Here is a 27,036-nt window from a genome sequence, read left to right on the forward strand (position 1 = left end):
TGATGGTGAGTTACTGTGGCTCATGGACGTCAGCAATGCCAGGGACAGAGTCAAGCCGCTGCCTACCGTAAATGTCATGTCACTATAGGGCTATATATTTTATCGTCTTCTTGCATTAAAACTGTATAATCTCAAGACTTACTAATTTTACAGGAGAGTGTTTTAAAAGTTTAACATGTGATATTTTTAATATTAATCATATTCGCAACATTTATTTTTAATTTTTTACCAGTTACATTATCTGTCTTTTAAAGTAAGATAAAATGATATACGGTATTAATTTTGTTAATAGTCAAAAAACAGATAAACTAAAAAAAAAATTAAAGTTGAACTACGCTCTTTTGACAGTATTTATGAGAAAAATACTGGTGATACAAAATGATTCCGCATATTAACTCAATTTCGAATATTTTTAAAAATTGTACACTTTCAATGCGAAAAGCCGATATAAAGTATGTCATTTCAGAAAACAGAGAGACATGGTATCGAAAATTATTAAATATTCCAATGTATGTAATGATGCTATCTCGCGCGTGGTACATTGGTTTAGTGTTAATAATCTGTTATTAAATAACAAAAAAACAAAATGTATAAAATTTACCACACCTAATGTTAGACAAGTAGACACTAATATCATTGTAAGTGGAGAGACACTGGAGCTTGTTGATTCGACAGTTTTTCTTGGTATAACAGTTGATTCCAGGCTGCAGTGGGGTCCTCACATATGCAAGTTAGCGAATAGACTTAGTTCTGCAGCGTTTGCGGTAAAAAAAATACGAACGTATACTGATGAAGATACGGCACGTCTAGTTTATTTCAGTTATTTTCATAGTGTTATGTCCTATGGCATTTCGCTATGGGGCAATGCTGCCGATGTCGAAACGATTTTTATCCTGCAGAAGAGGGCTATTCGTGCTATTTATAATATGCACCCGAGGGAATCCTTGAGGGACAAGTTTAAGGAAATCAAAATTCTAACTTTAGCGTCCCAATACATTTTTGAAAATTTATTGTACGTGCGTAAAAACATTGTAGAATTCCCCAGAGTCTGCGATTTGCATAATGTGAACACTAGGAACAAACATAGGCTTGCGTTGCCGGCGGCTCGAATTAAGAAAATAAGCAACTCTTTCAGGGGGCTGGGTGTACAACTTTTCAACAAGATCCCACAAAACGTTCAACTACTACCTGTTCATAGATTTAAGAAAACTGTCAAGGAACGTTTGTGCAACAAGGCATATTATAAAGTTAAGGATTTTTTACTAGATGGCACTACGTGGGAATGAGGCGTTCGCTCCTGGCCTTTTCATTTTTAATTATTATTATTATTATTATTTATTTGAATTGTATTTTTTTGACTTGCTTTTTCTTATACTGTAAATATGTTTTCTTGTTTAAAAAAAAAAAAAAAAGATTATAGTTGAGAAAATACAAAAAAAAGCCCGCTGAGTTTGTTTCGCCGGTTCTTCTCAGGACTGTGGCTTTTTTGGAACCGGTGGTAGAGTTAACATTTTCTTTTACATTTTGACATTCAACAAGTGTGTTTTTGATGACATCCAAGTTGAAATAAATGATTTTGAATTTGAATTTGAATTTGAATTTAATATTTTTTCATTTTTATTTATATAGATAGATAGATTAACTACTTTAATTTACATTATAATAAAACAAACACAGATATATCTGGTAGCTTCTACAAGGACTTTGTCATCATCCGTCTTTAGATCCTAGTAGGCTCAAATATCGTACAAATTCTCTCATCATCATATCTATCTCACAAATTAGTAGAATTTTCACAATTTCATTGGGTAGTATTACTCCTATGTTATTTTCTGCATAGCCCTTGCTTAACTCACGGACAATTCCTGAGACATTCTGCTAGTTTTATAACGAGCATTAAGTGTAAGCATTAACGTCATAATTTTTAAATTTAATTTTTCAAATTTTCAAATTTCAAATTTATCAAATTTAATTCCCTCATACTTAAAATATGCTAATTTAAAAATCCAAGCAGGCACTTTAACGTTAATCTCTGCTCAAAACAAAGTAATGAATGGCCAGACATCGTGACCCCGATTGACAGGACGGTGGCTAGAAGAAGATTCTATATTTCAATTAGAGAATCACTTCCAATAAGTCAATAAGTGATTTCATATTTAGAGCGGCAATCCGGCAGGGCGACGACCCTTGGGTTCCGTAACCCTAACAACAATAGATCGGTTCGAACGCGCTATCATTTACAAACGCCACACGAATTAAGATGCGTGCGCAATAGTTCATAAATTTGTTTTGTAGAATCAATCAGTACGTATGATAGTTAGTTTTCTATTTTGTTTTTTCATTTTATATTGGATCTTTTTTTTTTTATATTTCGGATAAGGCGGGCTCTCGGCCCGCTGAACGAGGGAACCGGTGATCGTGTCGCTGGCGGCCGCCGGTCCGGCGTCCGTGGGACGGTGGAATGGATGTAATGTGCTCTACGTCAACCCTGCCCCGCCGTCTCAATAGCCCCGACTGGGCTCCGGCCCGGTCCGAAGTAGGGCGCCGGTTGTGAGCGGCAGGAGTTTTTAGTGAGGTTCAACTCCCACATACCCCACCTGCCGCGCGGGTGGGGATCCGGCGATTTTCTCCTGTGGAAAAAAAAAAGACTAGGCAGACTTGTCGGGACTAGGCAAAACATAGGAATAAGTGGAGAAAAACAGTAAGAATACTATAGAAGATGATTCAAGACATCGATAAAAATAAATAAAACCACTTCTTCGACGAAAAGACCACCAATTGTACTGTTTTTGTATTTAATGTATCACATATCACACAATGTTTATTTATTTTTTTGGTGAACAATAAAGAATACTCTTTCTCTCAAATCACAAATAAACTTTCGTCAATGAATTATCGTTCAATACGAATCCTAAAATCAAATGAGGCGCGTCAATAACCATTAGGTTACAAAGGACCCGCGGTGGCGCGAGCGGTTTCGCGCGGAAGGGTTGAGGCCCGCATGCCGGTCTAATTGCCCGACTTAATGTCACGAATGGGTTTACGCCGACCAAAAACGTTAAATACTGTTGGATATTGTGCACGTTATTCCCATTGTGATGATTGTTTTTGATGTCAATTTGTAGAAGTTTTTTTTGTTTTAAATGTAGCGTAAATATTGGATATTATGTTGGAATTTTAACGACAGATTTAGTTGATTTTACTGGTGGTAGGATCTCTTGTGAGTTCGCACGGGTAGGTACCACCACTCAGCCTATTTCTGCCGTGAAGCAGTAATGCGTTTCGGTTTGAAGGGTGGGGCAGCCGTTGTAACTATACTGGGACCTTAGACCTGATATCTCAAGGTGGGTGGCGCATTTACGTTGTAGATGTCTAAGGGCTCCAGTAACCACTTAACACAGGTGGGCTGTGAGCTCGTCCATCCATCTAAGCAATAAATAAAAAAAATACATGTGTGCAATTCACACGTGGTAGAAGTGAAACCTTCCAAAATTAAAATACAATTATCCTAAACGTCTAAGTATATGTAAAATTTTGTCATTAGTAAATAATTGTAAGGTAGCGCCCTCTGTGAATTGATATTTTAATTTCACGTATAATCCTAAATTAAAATTCACAACAAGGGCTTTCATACACACGTATAAAAAATCTCACAGATGGCGCTGTATTAAATAGTATGTATATTTCTGTCTCATTCATTGCTGGCTTCATCCTACACATTTTTGTATTTGTGTCTCTTACCTGTCGTTTTTTCCTTTGCATCCGGTTTGAAATCACAACGATTCTAAAGAAGTTTTCACTTCAAAAATGTTTATTACTCATCATATTATAGCATCAAACCCGCCGACATTAACGCGTTCCCTCACCGATAAGCTAGTTACTCGAACATTTGTCCACACGAACGCGCGCTAATTTCACATGTATGTATTCTAGTTAATCTGTATACATGTGACGAAATTGAATTTGCTACGAGTTTATTCTGTTGACAGATGTCGTGTGCTGTTTCTGACGTGCAAGTTTCTAGATGTGTATTTAAAACAGCATTTATTTAATAGTTTTGTATATTATTGTTTCTTTCGTTTCTGTTGTTACGCTTATGGGTTCTTATTATCTATCGTTTGGAGCCTCTGGGTCTGCGGAGGGACTTCGGTTCCCTCTGTATTTTGTACCGCATGTTCCATGGGGAGTGCTCTGAGGAATTGTTCGAGATGATACCAACGTCTCGTTTTTACTATCGCACCGCCCGCCACCGGAGTAGAGTTCATCCATACTACCTGGAGTCACTGCAGTCATCCACAGTGCGTTTCCAGAGATCTTTTTTGCCACGTACCATCCGGCTATGGAATGAGCTCCCCTCCACGGTGTTTCCCGAGCGCTTGACATGTCCTTCTTCAAACGAGGCTTGTGGAGAGTATTAAGCGGTAGGCAGCGGCTTGGCTCTGCCCCTGGCATTGCTGAAGTCTATGGGCGACAGTAACCACTCACCATCAGGTGGGCCGTATGCTCGTCTGCCTACAAAGGCAATAAAAAATAATAATTAGATAAGCTGTGAAAAAAACTTGAAACATATTAGCTATTTAAATCTATACTAATATTATAAAGAGGAAAGGTTTGTTTGCTTGTACTGAATAGGCTCCGAAACTACTGAACTGATTTGAAAAATTCTTTCACTGTTTGGAAGCTATTCCCAGCACTATTCCCGAGTGACATAGGCTATAATCTTTTTTGAAAAAATCAGGGATCCTTACTAGTACTCCAATAATGTAACCCAAGTTGTAAAAAAAATTACCTAAAATATTCTTTACATCGCGTGCCCTGCGAAAACTATTGATGATAAAATAAAATAATGTACACGGACTTTGTAGAACACATTATTATTTACAAAAAGTGTCGCAACAACATATGTCTAACTATTATAGTTATGCCGCAATAAGTGTTCTTTTATTTAAAAAATAAAACATTGTCAAATATCGTTGAAATTTTTGTTAAAGACCCGAGCGGAGCTGGAGCGCGCCGCTAGTTTGATAATAAATATATCAATACAATGGTGACTTTTTATCTCTTAAGTTCTCCTTCAATCGATTTTAATAGAATTCTGAGAGAATAGCTTGAAGCCTGAAAAATAATTATAACAATCCTTGTCAAGCGTAATAAGTACAACCGAAGGTGCGGGCGTAAAACTAGTTTAAAAAATCCGACAGATTTGATATTCGAATATTTATTCACATCTAATTAATTATAGCACACAGTTAATTTATCATACAGTTAATATAGTCTTGAAACTGATACTCAAGTACAGTTATAGTCAAAGTTTCAGTTCTTTCATTAACATTATATGGACTGAAGCGGCAAAACAGTAAAGTGTAATTAATGTTGACTGTCTTTTAACTAATACAAGGCGTATTTGAGTCAATTCAGCATTAATAAATGATGTTAATGAAACGGTTGAGACGCATTACAACTGTGTTCCGTAACGCGGCAATGTATCGTGAATACGACACAGTTGATGTGTCAGCAGAAGCCCAAATATTACTTCTCGATGTAAACTTTAACGAAGCAACAATCAGTGTTATAGTTTAATCTTCAATGTTATTTGTAATAGACGAAAATTGTTTAAGTAAGAGATAATATTGTGTGAATATTTGTATCAGACCTTTTTGTGGTCGGGTAACAGGGAAACTGTCAGTTTCAATTAATTGAAAATTGCCGCGGAAAATTTGTTGAATAAGTCTTATCAAACTGTTATTCGGGATGACGTCATTTGAGGCCAAATTCGTCTAGCAAAGCATTAACGTTATACTGATGGGTGATTTAACTTATTATTACACACAAAAATAAGCGAAGATATCCATTTAGTAGAATCCATCCCGTAGAATGTAAAAAGCAGAGTGAGAGTTTAGTTCGGTCAGTTCCCAAAAAATCTGAGAAGAGTTTTTAAAGACAAATAGTTTAAATATAATCAGAGCTCCAATTGTATATATAGTTTATGACAAAATAATAATGACGAAGCAGACTATTGTGTTAATGTCTATATCTACGAGTGTAAGTGGGGATTGTCTGTGCTTGGTTCGGTTCTATTCTACCATATTCACTGACACAGATTGTGTTATGTTATTGTTGTATGTATACTGTGGCATGTTATTAATAATGTCCGTGAATATTTTTTTCGGTAATTTATTTTAAAAAAAGTTTCCTTTTGCATATTTTTCATCGTAGACGACAATAGCACGCGTGAAGGGAGAGAGCAAAAGTTATCAGTAAATACTATTGAGATTCTTGTCACAAATGAACATAGAAATAGTTCGTTTTAAAGTGTATCTAAATTACGTGTTAAAGTGTATGCCCCAACAAAACTGAAGCACGCTTACTAATCTATTGAAACACTGAAAGAAAGAGCAGCCTTTCTCTTGCAAGGAATATAATAAAAACGAAGAAAATACTATTTACATACTACTAAATACTATTTATAATTAATTTAATTTATTTTCTATTGAATCTAAGTTTCAATATCAGTAAAAAAAAATTTCGATTTTATGTTTCAAAATTCAATTGATATTAACTAGCATTTGAGAGTGCCACAAAACCTCATTACTTTGATAAATTCATTTGATACCGCAATGAAATCAGCAGGAAGTTTGTTAATCGTTTTTGCAGATGATTTAATAAAATATTTATTTATGGAGAGATTCAGTAGTGAATGGCGGGTATGCATTTTTATCTGCCCAACTAATTAAATTAAACTGTATGTGAGAATATCTATTCGATTTGGGCTAGTTAAACATTTGTTTGCTTCATACAAACTTGAGTTTAATTCCGCCTTTGTAAATAACAAAGTAAAAAAAATACACCTGTTTCGCCTTCAGAGTTACATTACGTCTCTTCCCACTGCGTCCGATAACTACCCTCATTCCACCTCTCGCTTAAAATAAAGTTATATGTCAAACATTAATTCGCCGTCTCTCTTCTTACCTTCCAACATGACATCTCCTATCTCTCTCACTCAGTCATGCTTCATATTATCTGCCATTCATCCATGCGTATTTAGTATATTAATTTAATTAACGTGTTCGCACTACAATTCTTGGTTTTAAATGAGTTACCAATCTTTTGGCATTGTTGTAAGAGCTAATATCGCGTGTAGTCTATCCGCGTTAAATAATAGTTTTTGTGATGACCACAAAAGTATCTGTTTCAATGCTATAGTTTCTTTTATTACTATTTTCCTGTCTTCTGTGTTTGTTGTCTATGAGTTTCTCTCAGTTAATAATTACTTAGCTTGTGCAAAACTTATTTCCGTCAATCAAGTTTGCTAAATCATCTAAGAGTGGCATATTAAGTAGATTTATTAATAAAAGTTGATTATTTATTTCTAAATGTGTTTAAGTAATTTTAGATTTGTTAACTGTCGACGTTATTCCATTTGAATGGAGCCTTCTAATGCAGGGATAAACTAGCGAAGCCACGTACAGCATTCGCGTTAAAATTCGCAACTAACTCACCTGATCGTAAATGAACTGTGGCACGCCGCGTACATACGCATGATCCAATTGTCGCTAAATTGATACTCTATTTGGTTCAATTAAACATTAATTAATGCCATTAATGAACAGCGAGCCGCTATACTGTTCAGTTGTGTGACTCACTGTACAATTCAGTTTACTACAAGCGTTTCGAAGATGTTGAAAATTATTCAAAGTACCTAAGTTGGTTTGAAAAAAAAAAAAACAGATAATTAAGCTTTACTAAACTAAACTAAATTTTACTTTTCACCAAAAGACAAGACTCCGTTTGGATTAATTTTGTTACAATATAGACAAGTGTATGAGCTCACGGTTTTTCTAGCATTAAGTAGGCAGGTAAACATTTTTATTTATTTATATATATGTACTTTTGTTCGTCGTAATACGGCCGAACATCTTAGCAAGTAATAACGCCACACTTATTTAAAGTTGCAGTTGATCAGTATCAACAGTCGTATTACAACCTGGTTCCTCGGAAGTCGGGTTGGGTCTTCGCGACCGTAACATTTAACATTAACATTTATTAATTACAACATTAATATATAACATACTCGGATAACAATAACATTTAGACATAGAGCATTTGTAAGTGATTGTGTGTATTAAAGTGCGTTAGTAAAATCCGGAGTTATCATTAGTAAACAACTACTGCTTCCCAGCTCTGTGCCCCCACAACTTTATTTCAGTTTTGTTTTTAAAACCATAACATTTTGTCAGTAAGGATTACTTATAATCTATGTTAGTAACTTAAAAATCTAACACATAACTATCAGACATACATTATACATAAAATATAGTACTACATTTTTTTTCATTCCAAGTGCCTTCTGCAAATGCTATTAATCAGCAGTCCCTCGATCTTGGTTCTAATTATGTTCAGAAGAATGTTGCCACTGACTCGACGCAATAACGATGCACTTCGCTTCCGCATTATTGCAAAGAAGTCATTTTTAAGACAGAAATAATAATTTCTTCGCGACATAAATTGAGTCCTTCTTACTGTCCACTTACCTGTGCGGGCTCAAAATACGTCCTAAAACTAGTACGAAATGTCAAGTAGCTGTGTAGGCGGGGCCTAAGTTTGTCCGTAAGGCAGGTACAAATATTTATGGCAATGAAATAACACAGAAGAATAGTGTAACTGTTATCATAATGTAATTTTATTTAATTATTGCTTAGATGGGTGGATGAGCTCACGGCTCACATGGTGTTAAGTGGTTATCGAAGTCCATAGACATCTAGAACGTAAATGCCGCCACCTACCTTGAGATATAGTTATAGTTCTTAAGTCTCAGTATAGTATAAAGGCTGCTCCAACCCTCTAACGGAAACGCATTACGGCTTCACGGCAGAAATAGGCAGGGTGGTGGTACCTACCCGTGCGGACTCACAAGACGTCCTACCACCAGTAATTATGCAAATTATAACTTTGTGGGCTTAATTTTTATTACACGACGGAAATCAATCGTTGTTAAGTACGTATTTCATTAGAAAAATTGGTACCTGCCTACGGGATTCGAACACCGTTCATCGCTAGATACGAATGCACCGGATGTCTTATCCTTTAGGTCACGCAACAGAATGCTATCTGTGGTTTTCCAAGCTGAAAAAAGTTTATTAAAAGATCGCTAGTGTATAAAACCTTTTGAACATCAATCTCCTGTTCCTAAAAAGCAATGAGCGCAGAACTCTACTTCAAATAATCCATCGTCATACACACAAACGAATTTATTCAATACAGAAATCAGAAGTGTTACGGAAACAGAAAAAGAAAAAATCATTGACAACAACAACAAAAAGGTTTCAATCAACAAACGCTATAGGTCACGTTCACACTGGTCGTATAAATCGCGGCGTCCTGCTGCGACTGCCGTTTAAAAAAAGCGTTAAAATAGCGTTAATGGCTGTTAGGGTGGTCGCCCTACAGCGCCAATACACGATCACTTAACGGTAAATTTACTCGCAGCCGCTGGATAAACAAAACTCGAACGACACGCGACTTCAGGCCCGCGCTCAACTAGAGCCATTCACGTTAAATGGATCGTAATAAGATCACGATTATGTTGCTAAATCACTTTGATGATCTATTTAATGGGAGTAGCATTGAGTGGGCATGTTGTTTTTGAAGGTTGCTAAGCGAGGAAGTGCTTTCTCGGGGGTAGTTTAAATGAAAAAAAAGGAGATTAATGTATTGCAAAATAATGCCCCAGGTGAGGATCGAACTCGCGACCTTAAGATTATGAGACTTACGCGCTACCTACTGCGCCACTGAGGCCTATGATTGCCTAACGAATATTAAAATCTTTTCCCGGGAATTATTGAAAGCTTCGTTGTCGTAAATAACATTTGTCCTTCCACTCCTTTCTGCATAATCTTTCGCCTTTATTCGCATTTGGATGCGTCAGTAAATATTTAAAAATCAAATGAATCGAAATTAATACGTACAAGAAATCTAGAGGGAAAGATTCGTTGATTCGAATAATTTTCAAATAATTCATAGACAATGTTTTTTTTTCTTCTTCTTTTGACAATAGCGTTTACTTTTTGCCAAATGACGAGACAATGTTTAGATGCATTTTAAGAAATCAACGTGCTTTAATGAAGCGATGTTTTGTCATGCACCATTACGAGGTCGTGAATGGGGACGCACCCCGCTGCGGTCGCGACGGGCGCGCACGCGACCTGCGCGCGTGACTCTCTGTATCACCCGCTCGCTTTTTACAGATCTTTATTTAAAAAAAAAAAAATATTTATTTGGGAAACCAGCAGTACAACACAAACATATAATATTTAAAAAAATTTAGCTAAAACAATAACCAAACGTGTTTTCACCATCAAAATCACATATAAGTACCATCCGGCTATGGAATGAGCTCCCCTACACGGTGTTTCCTGAGCGCTGTGACATGTCCTTCTTCAAACGAGGCCTGTGGAGAGTATTAAGCGGTAGGCAGCGGTTTGGCTCTGTCCCTGGCATTGCTGGAGTCTATGGGCAACGGTAACCACTCACCATTAGGTGGGCGGTGTGCTCGTCTGCCTACAGTGGTAATAAAAAAAAGTGAACAAAAGAAGAAACAAAAAGAGAAATTTAAGTTTACATAAAAAACAAAAGCAACACAATACGCACATATTATTATGTACATCAACTTACACTATAAAACTAAATATTACTCATAGGACTAAATTACCTTATAGATATTCCAAAATGGCATTTCTATAGCATCAAGTGACAAGCAAAAGATGTCAGCATTAGAGAACTTAGTATTAAACAACTTACAAGATCTGCGCATAAAAGAGTTAGAAGCACATTTTCGCGCGTCGCCTAGAGGTTGGGTTAGGCCTAAAGAAAAAAGGCGGCTAGGCCTGACATGTCTCGCTGATCAAACCATTTGACTTAGAGAACTTGTTTAATCAAAACTTAGTTAATTATGAAAAGGAATGGTAATTATAAGCATACTAGTAACGTATTCTAGGTAAGTAAATCAAAACGAACATTATTGCAAAATAGTTACAAAATGGCGGATCTGACAGTGAGTGAATGAGGAGAACAAGAATGAAAAAGAATTAAGAGATGAATGAGTGAATAGAATTACGTAGAAAAAATGTTTTTAAAAATTGATATGAAACACCGTCAAAACGTTTTAAAACAGAAAAATCATTGATTCTGACACAAATAACAGGGGATCTCATTAAATCTGACACGGAATTTTCTAATACTAGAGAGGTGTGAAGTAAAACATTATATGCCTATTCCCAAGATGGTATTTCCAAGAACAACACCACATTAATGTAATTAATTACTCGTTTGGATTATGCTTCAGTGCGAAGTTTAATACGAAAAGATGAGAATTTTATTTTACAATTTGTAATGCTTGTAGAAAATCGTGTAGTGAAAGCTTTAAGAAAACACTGGATTACTACAAAACTTACATCTTGAAGTTTGCATACTATTATATCTTTTATTAAATTATATTTTTATGTCTATGTGTATATGTGTGTTATGTCTATGTGTGTGTCTGTCGCTATGTCTGCCATGACAAATACGACAGTGTTCATTGGTTCGACAAAATCGACAAATAGTTAACCGCCCAGAGAGCACGACATTAGTGAAAAACCAAAAGGTTTAATTCTTTCTGTATTACAAATTTGTCGCAAATGAAACCGCGGGGCACGCTTCGTAGAAAATAAAAGCAGGAACGATTTCTTTCGTACCAATCACCCCTTTACCTCTAATTAGGCACGCCTGCATACAATCCAAACATACTGCACACAATACAAAGGATATATTAAAATGGTCATAAAAAATAAATCAAATGAATCGACGGCGCGTAAAGATTGAGTGGTAACGTGACCTTTTTGATGGTAAGCCCTCGTTGACCGCCCCTATGCGGGTTCGCGATGTGATCGTACGAAGCGCTAGCTTTTTATTCCAGATGAAACGGTTTTGATACTTGACATTAATATTAAGGGTAAACTGGACTATTTATAACACAATCAATTACGTAAACAATGTTAATAAGTTGTAGTATAAAAAAAAGAAAAAAAAAGCATTAAATACACGATCATGCTTTTTTGCGCTAATTTAATAACTGTCAAATGTTATAGTAGGTATTATCTGTGGTTATCTCAGTTAGGATGGTACCTATGGACTTTTTGGCGGGAACGCGAGGAGTGAAGTTGTGTGATTTGTTTTATTTTGTCTATTTAGTGTTTCTTCAGGTTTAAATGTGTAATAACGGTGGTTTATTAACTGTTTAATATCTGTGAAAGTGCACAAATGTGGGAAAATGAAACAAAGCCGCTGGACGCAACTTCTCGAGATCCTCCAAAAAGTCCACTAAAAAAATCTTAGTAAATGACCACCATTTTACTAAGATTATATTTCATTCCATATCATCTCATTTCATTTAATGTCATCCCAGTTGATTAACGTCTCAAATTAATCATTTTCATTTAATTTCACTCCATATTATCATTTTTCATAAAAATAAGAATATAAAATAAAATAAGACATGACTTAAAGGTCTTAGTTACCAGGTCATAAAATCATTTAAAAAAAAAAAGATGGTACCTATTTAGAATGCAAAATTTTGCAATCTTTACCAGTAGATGGCGTTAACAATAAAATTAATACATCAAAATTGTTTTTCCGACAATAGTACCGGAGCCATCGTAGCTAATCTAATTCCCTCACAAGAACGTTGTTAGCAAAACGTTCCACACTACCAGCTAACCCTTATTAGATCGAGTCGGGACTCGTTAGTCTAACGTAACTAACAAAACTAACGGGAGCCGTAACGATATCGTAACTACGTTACTTTGTGCTGAAGTACTTTTATTTTTGCTAACATTGTAATTGTAACTCTATTGGTCAGATATAGAGTTGATAACGCAATGGTTGCGCTCTTGAGATAGGGTTGTGTAGTTGCCATGGCAACGCGAGTTGAGTGGACCCATGGACTGTCACTGCGTATTTACAGGTACCAGTCTTCGTCCAATGATCGAAATTCGACAATAATTACGGACAGTTCAAGATTTAGTTTAATTTTATTTGTTACTTTTGTTTTTTACAAAAACGGAAAAAGATTTTCAATTAAAAAAAAGGGAATCCATTTTTTCTAGTAGCAACACAGCGTGTCAGTTACTAATTTTTGAAAAACTGTGAATAAGGTACTGTTTATTTTGTCTTTGCCCACATACCTACCTATTTAAATCACAAATTTAATAATGCTAAATATTTCGCATCGGGTAAGTTAAATATTTACTTTAAAAAAATATTCTATTTAGGTTAGAAGAAGTCGCGGCCCACCTAGGGTTGAGTGTTTACCGAACATCACAGACATCAAAACCAGAATTAAGCCTTATGCATATAGAGGCATAATTTTATTCCTTTCAAACATACTTAGTGGATGCAAAAAAAAACCTATCCACCATTGTTGTTTGGCTTGGCTTAGCTTGTTACCATTTAAGTTTATTACATTCATTACAATTCTTAACTATACTATAATTTAAAAATAAAATCATCATTAAAAATTTTCTGAAAATGAACACAATATACATTAACTCATAAATCAGTAACGATTGTTACAATAATCAAGGAGGCGCGTCAGCAACTTACGTCATTATCAACAAAGTCCCGTGTAATTACGTAATGAATAACAAATTAATATCTACTTTATATAACTTGGTCGGGGCTCTACCATTCCGCACAATTTGCATATCAATTCTGACGTAGGGCTGTCGCGTCAATACGCTATAAAAAAACATTTTCTTTCATTTGAAAATGTATTCGACCTTATAAAATATATGTATGTATAAATGTAAAATATACTGAGGCTTCATCCAATCTTAGACATAGTTAATAGCTCTTGTACGCATTAATCTCTTTGTGAATATGTAATAAATCCAAATCGTAAGGATTCGTATCAAGAATCTCATAAAAAATCAATCACGCTATTTTTTTTGTTTTTTTTTTTCACGTTGATTCGAAAACTGATTTTTGTTCTTTAATCAGACGATGAGATGTAAAATGAATATTCTTAGAACAGCGCTAAAAGTTACTATGGTCTCGTCAAATCTATGACTAGTTAAGACCTTTAAGATATTATAATATACATATTGTGGATAATAATACATATTATGGAAACGTATTAGATGAAATATACTGCTGAGTATAATATATTCTGTAGGAAAGGCTGTTAATGATGAGATCATGAGAAAGAAATTATTCTCTCTATATTTCAAAGTGACCGTTGAAATAAAGTTTGAGTCACGCGCTTTCAGTATTGAATCCAATTTCAAAAGATTAAGGTTTCTAATTTGAAATTAAAACTTCTAGTTCTTTTTTCTTATTTTTTAAAACATTTATAATATATGTATTTTGTTTTATTCAATCAAATATTGAACGACAAAAAGCCACACACGCCAACCCTAAGATTGTGGATGATCCGGCCACTTTCGAAAGTTCCCAATTTACAAACTTCCCGCCACACTGAGAATGATTTACTCAATAAAAATTATGCTGATCCATTTACAAACTTTCATCATTTGCTCGCCGCCGACCGTGGATCGTGAATTTATTGAATTAAGAAACAGGAATTATTTTTCTATAGACAGACATCTTTATGAGATATTATTTATAGGCTAATCATGAATTTTATTTAACTTATACTGAACACTAGTAATTAATCAATGTTTAAAAAGAAAAAGTTAATTGAAAAATCGGTTGTCTGTAAAGTCGATTTACTGACGATAGTTGAACGTGACAACGGCATAAGAAAATACTGATGGAATTATTTTATTTTTCAAAAGATTTATTTTATTTTATTTGTTTGATAGATATTTTGTATGGATATAGAGAAGGAGGTAAATGGAAATCACTCACTGAACTTCATACTTGACGAAAACATGTAAATGTATTATTGTATAGCAGCTGTCCACGCGGATGCATCGCTCACTCAAGTAGGAGAGAGACAGATGTCGAACGCTGCCGAACGCGGAGGCCGATTGTGCCTCTTTGTCGCTCGTTGCGCGCTCTCGCTTGCACTTCAAGCCTTAAATGGAACGCCTCAGAGCGGGTAACGCCGCATGAGTCATGTTTTTTCGTGCGTGCAGCCGGCTCCATCGAATTATAAGACGTTGTCACGTCAAAAGATGCTATTCTTGTGATTTAAAACGATGTTCGAATATCGTCTGTTTAAATATTCAATTTACATTTCGGTGCATTGAGCTTTCAATTCTCTATCTGACTTTTATGTAAGCTCGTCACATCCGATTCGAACGGGATACAGAGATGCAAACAACCGGATCTCCAGTAGGAGAACGTAGTCGGGACGTCAAAGGCACGAACGATTCCTTGCAAATTGTATCTACGCGTCCCGCGGGCGGCGCCTTATTGAGTTTGCTCTCAAAGAGCCGCCATTTTTAAAACTTGCATCGACTCAGGTAGACGATCGGTTCACGGTACGGCCAATTGTGGTTCCGCTTTGTTCTTTACCTCCTTTATAGGGTTCACGAAGTTAGGGAATTTCGGCGAACGAATAATTTGTGTTCCCGGCCGGGCAATGTGATTACGCGAGTTTCGCGTTCTCGAATCCGATCCGACAGTTGGCGGGATCGAATTCGAGAACGGATCGAGTTGCCGACGAGAACTTCGTTACGACGTTGCCCATCTACAGAATTAAGGCTTCGTCAAACAGAACGCGTACTTAGCGCTGCGTCTTAACGGCGCACTCTTTTCATGTCACACAAATTGACTAGATGAGCCCAACGCTCCTTGACGCAACGTAGCATTCGCCAAATCATAGTGCCTTTCAAAAACAGTGTGAAATTTTAAAAGTATTAAGATGTCGAGTGATTCAGATGTGAATGTGAACACGGGTATTTTCTAACCAATTCTATCATTTTTTCGGGCGTTATCCAGTATTTTAATACACATTCACTAGGACGCTAAAATAAAATTTGTAAAAAATTACATCGCCTGACGTCAAAGCGTCCTAAAGGCTTCGTCAAACAGAACGCGTAATTAGCGCGCGTCAGAGCGCTAAACTGACGGCGCAGCTGAAACAGAGCGCCAGTGCTATAGCGCTGGTGCTCTGTTTGACGGTATGTTACCATAGTAGAACAACACATCTCGGTGTCATAGCGTAGCTCTCTGACGCGCGCTAATTACGCGTTCTGTTTGACGAAGCTTTAACGCCGCGACAGAACGTTGCGTACTCCTAGGGCTGGGGCTCTGTTTGACAGTTTATTACCATAGTAGTACAGCACATCTCGGTGTCATAGCGCGCCGTCAGTTTAGCTCTCTGACGCGCGCTAAGTACGCGTTCTGTTTGACGAGGCCTTTAAACTCGAACGCGTCTCGAAGGACGCCCAGAATGGAAATTGTTTACAGATTTCCACGACGGCAATTCGGTTATTAGCGTTGTAAGCGAACGAGCGTCTGTCCGGCGTTCGCATATAAATAAGAAATAAATAAATTAACGCGTGGCGGCCACGAAATGAGCTCATTTCTATTCAGTACTCGAACGAATTCATAACTCGCTGAAACTCGTAAAATCATCCGCGAAACACACGGTTTTATTAAACGCACAAAACAGAGCTAACGCGGTCCGCGCGTAAGTTAACACACAGCGTTTCTTGTTAAAAGATAAATTAGACGGGCCGGCGCCGCGCTCCGACGCAGAAATGTATTCTCCAATCCAATCCCGCGCTCCCCGAGGCGCTCACGTAATTGCTTAAGAGAAAAATCCAAATGAGAAATGAAAAGGGAATCCCTTTTCAGAGGAAAAATTGTATAATTGAATATCTCTTTCGTAAGTATTATGAGGTATAAAATATGATAATTGAGTTTTTGCTTACCGTCAGCGGAGAGGAGCGAGGCGCTGTCTCCGTCGTTATTATTTTAGACGAGGTGGATCATCTGTTTTGCTTATTTCGCTTTGCTAATTTAAGTAAAAAGTAATTTACGTATTCTAACTCGGAATTATTTCGTTCCGTATTTTATAAAATGGAATTTTATAAAGTCCTCGTTCCGACGATTGCTTATATTATTTCTGCGGTGACTAAAAATATATATATTTTTTTATTACTTAGATGGGTGGACGAGCTCACAGCCCACCTGTTGTTAAGTGGTGGTATATAAATTGGTAAGGTGGGTCCTTAAGATATAAGTTCTAAGGTCTCAAGTATAGTTACAACGGCTGCCCCGTCCTTCAATCCGAAATGCATTACTGCTTCGCGGCAGAAATAGGCAGGGTGGTGGTACCTACCCGTGCGGACTCACAAGAGGTCCTACTACCAGTATTTAATATTTGTAAACTAAATTAAGGTAGAAGCGGAACGCTCTCAATGTTTAGTTTAGTTTAGTGTAGTTAGCACCTGGTGCTGAGTGGTTACCGTCGCCCGTGGACTTCAGCAATGCGAGGGGCAGAGCCAAGCCGCTGCCTACCGCTTAATACTCTCCACAAGCCTCGTTTGAAGAAGGACATGTCATAGCGCTCAGGAAACACCGTGGAGGGGAGCTCATTCCATATTGTATGGATGGTACTTATATGTGATTTTTATGGTGGTAACACGTTTGGTTATTGTTTTAGCAATTTTTTTTAAATATTGTATGTTTGTATTGTACTGTTGGTTTCGCTGCCTACCGTTTAAGTTTAAATGGTTACCGGAGCCCGTAGACATCGACAACGTAGATGGCATCGTTGACTTTGAGGCATGAGTTCCAAGTCTCAGTTTTTACAATATAACGGCTACCTCACCATTCCAACCGAAACGCATTACTGCTTCACAGCAGAAACAGGAAGGGTGTTGGTACCTACCCATGTGCGCTCACAAATCGCCCTACCACCAGAAATCTAGATGACAATAGGCCTTAACGTGTAAAAAATAATAATATTTATTTGCTTAGCTAAATAAACATTACTGTTTTATTAGGTTTCGTTACACCTAATTAATAAAGCTAACCTAGTTCAAAAATATTAAGACGAGATTCAATTCTGGTCGTGTCGTCTAATTTGACATGTGTGTCTGTATTTATTTATTTTTTTGCTTAGATGGCTGGACGAGTGCTCTGAGGAATTATTCGAGATGATACCGGCATCTCGTTTTTACCATCGCACCGCCCGCCACCGGAGTAGAGTTCATCCATACTACCTGGAGCCACTGCGGTCATCCACAGTGCGTTTCCAGAGATCTTTTTTGCCACGTACCATCCGGCTATGGAATGAGCTCCCCTCCACGGCGTTTCCCGAGCGCTATGACATGTCCTTCTTCAAACGAGGCTTGTGGAGAGTATTAAGCGGTGGGCAGCGGCTTGGTTCTGCCCCTGCCATTGCTGAAGTCCATGGGCAACGGTAACCACTCACCATCAGGTGGGCCGTATGCACGTCTGCCGACAAGGGCAATAAATAAATAAAAAAAAAAACGAGCTCACAGCCCACCTGGTGTTAAGTGGTTACTGCAGCCCATAGATATTTACAAGGTAAATGCGCCACCCACCTTGAGATGTAAGTTCTAAGGTCTCAAGTATAGTTGTATGCTTGAAACCCAAAAAAGTCATCGTATTTTTATCGAGATCGATATATCGAGTATCGAGAACATCACTATTTAAAATCATCGACTAACGAGCGTCTAAATCACGAGTCAGTGCCGCAACTCGTGAAGGATCAAAGCGGCAATCAATGATGAAACGTACGTGTCTGTCTGCGGAATCGGAAAACATACGATTTAATTTAGCGTCGGTGTCGCGACGGTCGCTTTACGTGGCCGTCTCGTCGTCGTCGTCGTCACAATCACTGGCGCCTGGTCCGTAAACTCGTTACCGAGAGCCGAAACTCGATCGTGACTTGACTACCGCCATTTGATAATCACATATTGATTGTAGTAAACAAGATAGAATATAAAATTGCCATACTGAATAACCAAAAAAAAAACGTGACCTATATTGAATGATGGCTAAGATTTTTTTTTATTTGGCAAAGGGATCTTAATAGTTTTAAAATATTCTTTTTTTTAAAGCAAAGGGATGTTAATATTTTTTCGTGTTTAAGTATCCTTTAATAATATTATTGGTGTTTTCTATATACATATATATGTATATATTAAAAAAAAAAATGAAATAAATAGTATATCCGTAATCTGGTACGCATCACACAAGCATTAAGCTTACCTTGGGGCTAGAGAACGTACGGTGATGTCTGTGCATTAAAAAAAAAAATTATGCAAAATGTAACACATCAAGAATCAATGTACCTATAATGAATTAATCCGTTCGTAATCAAATAAATTAGTAACTTTTATGTTTAACAATGGAAGGTAGTCGTTAATAATAATAAAACAATATTAATTTTACTTTATGTTTAGTAGTCTTCAAAAATATAACAATAATTATTTTGTCTTAACCTTTATGAATACAAACAATAAAAGAATACGAAATGCACACTTCCTTAATCTTCTCTATCTAAAGTATCTCTTAATACGTGAAGCAAAAACTTTGTATCCCTTTTTACGAAAATTGCGCGGACGGAGTAGTATGAAATTTTCCATACTTATAGAGAATATAGAGAAGAAGTGTACAATGCTAATAGTTTTTTTTAAATAATGCATAAAAGATACATTAAATCAACAAAGAAAACATTACACACACTACCATGTATTTGACAAACACACACTCTTTGCTTATTGTCAAACTTTTGTTATTGCTTAAAGTCTGTAGTCAAATTGAGAATAGGTTAGTATTGTTTGTCTTTAATATTACGAGTATTTGTCTATAGTGTAGTCTTGGCGAAATCTGTAACAATAGGACCATATTAATGTTGAAACTTATAATTTCTATTAATTATAGTCGAATTTCGACTACTGCGGGATCACTAGTAAAAAGTATTTGCTGATATGTGATACCTAGTTGTTGTTACTAATTACTAACAATTAATTAATTTCTAACTTATATTTAGTAGCTCAATACATTTCGTTGAAACCACACGCAGTTTTTCAATCCAAATAGTACGTAATCCAAAGTGAACCCTATTTAACATATAAACTAGTATTTCTTTTAAATGTGAATAGTACTGTTTTATTGCACTTTAATGTGTGTTGCAGTCGCCGAGGGTACGTTACGTAGTCGCGTCGTCTCTGTCACAATCAGACTAGTGTTTGTGACGTAAGCTCATTACGGAGAAAAGTCCGAGCGTGACTTGAACTTAGATCACTCTCTAGATTTTAAATTTCGAATCTGTTCAAAGAGGTGCAGTCTATTTAGAGCGGCCATTATTCTATCTAATTTTAACATTGGTTTCTTAATGCACTAAATTTTTGTTCGTTATATAAAATAGAAATAAAAAAATACCATCCAAAAAAAAAAAGCTACCAATGTTGCCTAATAAGATGAGATACATTATTGCTATTATTTTAGAATAGCTGTGAACTGCAAGTATATTTAAATTCATTGTGTAAAAGAACGTTGATGTGAGTTTTAAATAACGTTTGTAGGGGGCGTGGCGATCTCGCCCCCAATAGTAGCCGTTATACAAAACGAGTGTAAATAACGGAACAGGTACATCACGATACAGGTGTGCACTCAGGAGGAAACTGCCGCGGGGTCCATTCGTTCTTAACCCTCAAATAAACAAGATTTTATGGCATGACTTTCGAATAAAATAAAATGAAGAAACATTCTATTTAGAGTTATAACCACTTTAATAAACACTAATGCATTGTAAAGTTTATGAATTCGGTAAAAAAAAGAACTTAGATATACTCGTACATATGTAGAATTGCAAGATTTTAATCACTACATAGTATAAAACAAAGTCGCTTTCTCTGTCCCTATATCCCTATGTAGGCTTAAATCTTGAAAACTACGCAACGGTTTTTGATGCGGCTTTTTTTAATAGATAGAGTGATTGAAGAGGAAGGTTTATATGTATAATAACATCCATTAAATAGTGGAGAAATCAATAATAAATTACAGTTTCCGAAGCGAAGCGAAGCGAGAGCGGGTCGCTAGTTAAAAATAATTTATTACTTACCGCCAATGAACTTAAAATAAAATTTCGAAAATACAACACTATACTGTAATTGACTTTATTTAAAATTAAAATTAATAAATTAAATCAAACAAAATTAGAAAGTTAACTATTGAAAAGCTTACGTCGACCGTGAGTAGGATGACCCTCAAGATAAGAACCAGAGTGCGCCCCTTGCGGGAGCAATTTCATTTCATGAATAATGTAAGCGAGTCCGCCCCGTAAATGCGTTACGATTTTTCATAATAGCCCCCTTTCTGATGTTTCTATCGCTACAGTTTATTATTCGCATTTTTATGTTGAGCAGTTTACTTTCGTGTTATTACGTTTAACGGGCTCTTTGCGCAGTCGGGAATTATTTTGCAGGATTCCTATATTAGCATAATAACCATGCTATTTCAATTGGTATACAATATATTTCACATTGTCTTTTGTCGTGTGTGTGCGTGCGTAAACTGATATTTTTGGTGTCAAAAAACACGACATCGGAATGACCAAAGAACATTAAACTTTATAATTATTATTTTAATTGCTTAGATGGGTGGACGAGCTCACAGCCCACCTGGTGTTAAGTGGTTACTGGAGCTCCTTGTTAAGGGTTACACCTTGAGATATAAGTTCTAAGGTCTCAAATATAGTTACAACAGCGGCCCCACCCTTAAAATCGAAACGCATTACTGCTTCACGGCAGAAATAGGCAGGGTGGTGGTACGTACCCGCGCGGACTCTCAAGAGGTCTTACCACAAGTTCTAAAATAAGGAATGTCAACTTTTAGAAGTCTTTAGTATGGTTTTATTAGGCATTTAATCAGATATGGTGATGCCATCTCAAAACGTCAACATTTAAGAGTGAGATTCGAATTCTACTCTGACTCTAGAGTTGCGGGAAAGGAATACAAAATTTTGTCAAAATCACTTCAGTGCCATTCTGTGTGAAAATGTAAAGAAGACGGACAGTTACTTTCAGAATAATTAAATTATTTGCTTCGTAACCTCTAACGTCTCACAATATAGAAGTAAATTACATATTTATTTATTTTTAAGCTATTGCAGCTTTTATCGCGGGCTTTGAGCGTGGCGACCGGATCAAGAAATTCCGACCGTAACGAAAATAAAACCTAACACCCCCCACTCCGCCTAACATCTGGCTCGCGTTCAACACATTCACACGTTGCACTTGTGTGGTGTTTGTGAATAAGGGCGCGGCGTGACGTCGCATTGCATGCGTATCGTGATGAGTCTGCCCGTCTCTCTCTCGCGCGGTCTAGCTTATGAGTGTGAAGGGGTTAATGTTTTGCTTTTGTTAATGTTTTATGTTTATAAATACAGCGTGGTCTTTTTTATTATTCTTTTAATATTAAATTATTACTGTCTAATTACAATTGCATAAGTTGATAAAAAATGCTATGCAATAGCTTTACCGCGGCATACCTCAAGTGCCACATGACTTTTTTAATTGTACAGTGTGTAAATGTGTGCGTATATATGTGTATTTGTGAAAGCTCATAATAAAAATCGTTCCGTAGTTCCTAAAATGTGCAAGAAAAAAGAGAGAGAAAATAATTCTCACTTTAGTTATCGCCATTCCATTTTTATGAATATTTTTCTATGAACGGACACATTGGCATTGGATTCTAATGTTTTAACATACTTATTCGCGTATTGATTCCGGAGCTTTGAATCTTCATTAAAAAAACCGACATCAGTAAGCAACTCAATCAAATTAATAACGGTTGCATTGTCGAAGCATTTATTTAACTGTTAACGTAAAGAGCTATGAATGAAGATTGATTATTTAAAAAGTATTCTACTTAATATCGGTGCCTAATGCAGGTATTCGTTGGCGGAGACTGTGTTTTTATTTATTTATTGTTGTTATGGCCGCCTATGTTGTGGGCGTTTGTTATCGGATGTTCTAGAAAGAATTTGATTTCCGGTACCAACGAAATACCTTATGCTTTATACGGTCATTATGAAGCTTTCACTAGTTAAAGCGCGCGGTTTCCATTCATTGTAACGACTAGTTATTTTGTTTGTTTGTGTGTAGTGATTTTTTGTGTTTATTTTATATTTTTAGAACTTTGTTACGACGTAATATTGTGTAGATTGTGTAGTCTATTGGGTCGGCAGCCCACGGGTCTTTGAATCCTCGGCTACGGCTCTTCCGCGAAATGTTTAGTCCAGGCACGGAATATTACTCATTATCTTGTCTTGTAAGAGACGAGTAAACTTTGTTGAAACACAAGGCTATAAATATACATGTTAAAAAAAATAGCTCTTTGAATAAATTTCAATTGTATTTTATCTACATTTGGCTCTTATGGTTGACAAGGTTGCCGATTACTGGTGAAAAATGGGTAGTCGTCTTAGCCTAAAAGATAAGACGCCCGGTGCATTCGTATCGAGCCGATACGACTGTACCGGTGTTCGAATCCCGCAGGCAGGTATCAATTTGCGTACTAAGCTCGTATTCGCGAATGACTTACCATTAAACACTGACAAGTTATATTCTGATATTAATGTCATAAATACAAACAAATAATAACAAAAATTACGTGTATTATGTTAAAGACCCGTATAATTGTCACAAAGTGGGAACAATGACGGATAGCGTTACAAACGTTATGTTGCTTAATTGTATAATTCACGGAACCCTTTACAGAGTCGCGCTCTAATTAATACAATTTGAACGCGTAATTAGAGGACGCACGTGTGACGTGCGTTGGGAGTGTATCGATGTTTTGGCATATCGATATTCAGATGAAGCAGCTTTATCGATATCAAGAAGTTAACAGTTCGGTATGCCCCGCCTGTGCCTCAGTTTATAAGACAGTGATTAGCTGAAGATATATGCTTTACTTACACTTATTATATGTAACACAGATATACCTATATAAGTATGCTACTCGTGTCTTCTTATTAAAATCAAATACACCTATAATGCGGTATCCTCTGTACTTTAATAATATAAGTTAAAATTGCAATCAATATACATTTATTGCTTCTCCATTAAGATTTTAAATAAAGTCATTTAATAAACGATACCACGCAATAAACGATTTTAAATTAAGGTTTAAAAAACGAAAAATAATCATATATCGATAAAATGGTTAAAATAATTTTCTCCCCAACAATCCTAACGTCGTTTCCCATCCCTAGCTCAGTTGACAATTACACGAACTGACGCGTTCGTCGCATGTTTTTCGCCGCGTCCGCTCAACGCATTAATTTATGCCTTTTTTACGCAATAAACTTTAATTGGACTTTATTTATCACTTTTAATTTTTCTAATTCGATAACGTGCGGTGTTTTTATTAAAATTTATGAAGATTAGTGACGCTCACGGCGCGGGAACCGATTGTCGTCTCAATTCGGACACGTCATTTGAATAAATGTGTTTCGATTAGTGTTATTAGTATCGTTTAGTGGAAACAAATTGAAATTGATTCGATTGTAATCGTTTAGTAAGTTTGTACCAAAAGACAAACGTCGAGATTTCATTTAAAAAAATCGACTAGTTTGATTATGAGAAATGATTTTTATTTATTGTATCTTGTTTAAACCCATTTACCAAAATACACATTCTATTGGCCCTAATTTTAAAGCTATGAACTTTTGATAAACGCTTTAAAACATAAGAAACGAATTTATCAAATACCTATTATTAAAAATGTATCAAAAAGGGGAAAATAACGTATCGGAACACGACAAAAAAAATCAATAAACGTACATTATTTTTCTTGTAAATCTTAAAGCAAAGGGATCAACAAACAGACAGCCAAGCTGGGGTTTTTTAAACCGCGGTAAGCAGTTTAAAGTCCTACGGGAATCGCGGTACATTAGCGAGTACGGATTTGGGCAAATGTTATTATTACGTACGGCCGGCTTTACGTTCGAGGCAGCGGACCCAGATGGCAACATTGAAACAAGTTAATGCGTTTAATGTCTTTTCCTCACATTTAGAAAATTTAGAACTTGATTATGATTTTTTTTAAGCAGTGCGATATGTTTTTCTAGTTTGTACAGAAGTATTGGGAGTGAAAATAATATAAGTTTTGTTTTTTCTATGTCCATACGTATAACTAGCTAACAAAAAAACTGTTAGTCGCATTTGACGAGAACGGTCAATGGTGCTTGGATTACTTTAAAGCATCGAGAGTAGATCAGGAGGAACCAAGATGACATATCTAAGGCAATGGCGGCTCTTTGTTCCCTTTTGAATATCATGACCAGCTTAATTTAAGAATCCAACCCTGGTTTACACATTACAAATTACATTACCTGTAATGATTCTGAGGAGACGACAAAGATCTTTCAAATCTAAAAGATTGTGAAGTCGTCGTGGCCTAAAGGATAAAACGTCCGTTGCATTCGTGTTGAGCGATGCACCGATGTTCGAATCTCAGGCGGGTACCAAGTTTTTCTAATGAAATACGTACTCTACAAGTGTCCACGATTGACTTCCATGGTAAAGGAATAACATCGTGTAATAAAAATCAAACCCGCAAAATTATAATTTGCGTAATTACTGATGGTAGGACCTATTTTGAGTCCGCACGGGTAGGTACCACCACTCCGCCTATTTTTGCCGTGAAGCAGTAATGCGTTTCAGCTTGAAGGGTGGGGCAGTCGTTGTAACTATACTGAGACCTTATAACTTATATCTCAAGGCGGGTGGCGCATTTACGTTGTAAATGTCTATGGGCTCCAGTAACCACTTAACACCAAATGGGCTGTAAGCTCGTCCACTCACCTAAGCAATAAAAAAAATATTATGCCTTCTAGGTGTTTCATATCTTTGTCGGTTTGTTGGAACCAGCGGTACATAGCAACCTCTTGGCATATACGTCCGCCATTGCTCATGTCTAAACGATGAAGGCCGCCCAAAAAGGCCACTACTAGTCTACCTGTCCTTTGAGCCAAAAAAAAAAATCCATTTTACATTCGTTACGTAGGAACATTCAAAGCCTACACGTTTGTTATTTATAGGTCTCGTCGCGAACGCATTACGTGATTACGTTCGTCCGCGTTCGCCCCACACGGGATCGCCTAATTCCGCAAATGGGTGTAACCCGAGACGCGGCAGGTTTAAAATTGAAATTTATATGCGGGCATTATGCATGAGCTTGGATTATGGAGGACCCGGGAGATGCGAAAGCGGCAGTCTTCAACGGGGCGCTCAGGATAGTGGATGATTCTTTTCGTAAACATTTATTGTTACGAAATTAAATTACGCTGACGTCACATTTGTTACTTTATTAATCAAACGAACGTACTTGACTTTAATCTATAATAATTTTATATTAATAACTAGCTTTTGCCCGCGATTTCGTCCGCGTGGAATAGTTACTTTAGCATAGCGCTAAATTTTACCCGCGACTTCATTTAGGTAGTGAAAATATTTTTGTATAATTGAGAGAGAGAGAGAGAGAGAGAGAGAGAGAGAGAATACACTTTATTGCACACCAACACAATTTACATTAAAAAAAACAGTCAAAAAGCACATACATTTGTACAATAGGCGGTCTTATCGCTAAAAGCGATCTGTTCCAGACAACCGTGTAATTTACAGCAATTCTGTAAAATATAAAAATATAGCAGGTATGTTGCGGTGTGCCATAGACAATACATGATTATAGAAAATATATACATATAATAAACAGATATACATATACCGTTTACATATAATATATACCAATATACATACTTACATACAATAATTGAATGTTAAGGAGCTGTTTAAGGTACCAAAATCACGCTCTTTAACCAACTTCAAAAGAGAAGGCTATCAATTCGACCACCATTTTTTTATCTGTCTATTCACCGATTTCTCGAGAATGCTTGAACCGATTCTGATAATTACTTTTTCTTTTTCTTTGTTCGAAAGGGCAGACAAACATTCTTTATTGGTCTTAGCGATGTTATATAGCTTATAGCCTTCCTCAATAAATGAGCTATCTGACACTGAAAGAATTTTTCAAATCGGACCG

At 36.4% G+C, this 27,036-nt stretch overlaps 1 protein-coding gene and 1 non-coding gene across 2 annotated transcripts in view; one reads left to right on the plus strand and one right to left on the minus strand.

Annotated features, from left to right (window-relative positions):
• The window catches only part of LOC101740728 (dorsal root ganglia homeobox protein), a 98,362-nt gene that overhangs the window by 54,280 nt on the left and 17,046 nt on the right, over positions 1 to 27,036 (plus strand). The window lies entirely within an intron of this gene.
• On the minus strand, positions 9,723 to 9,795 carry TRNAM-CAU (transfer RNA methionine (anticodon CAU)). Its single transcript has one exon. It is a non-coding gene; the product is annotated as a tRNA-Met (tRNA).

This window comes from Bombyx mori, chromosome 3, assembly GCF_030269925.1.
Source record: "Bombyx mori chromosome 3, ASM3026992v2".
NCBI classification, from domain to species: domain Eukaryota; kingdom Metazoa; phylum Arthropoda; class Insecta; order Lepidoptera; family Bombycidae; genus Bombyx; species Bombyx mori.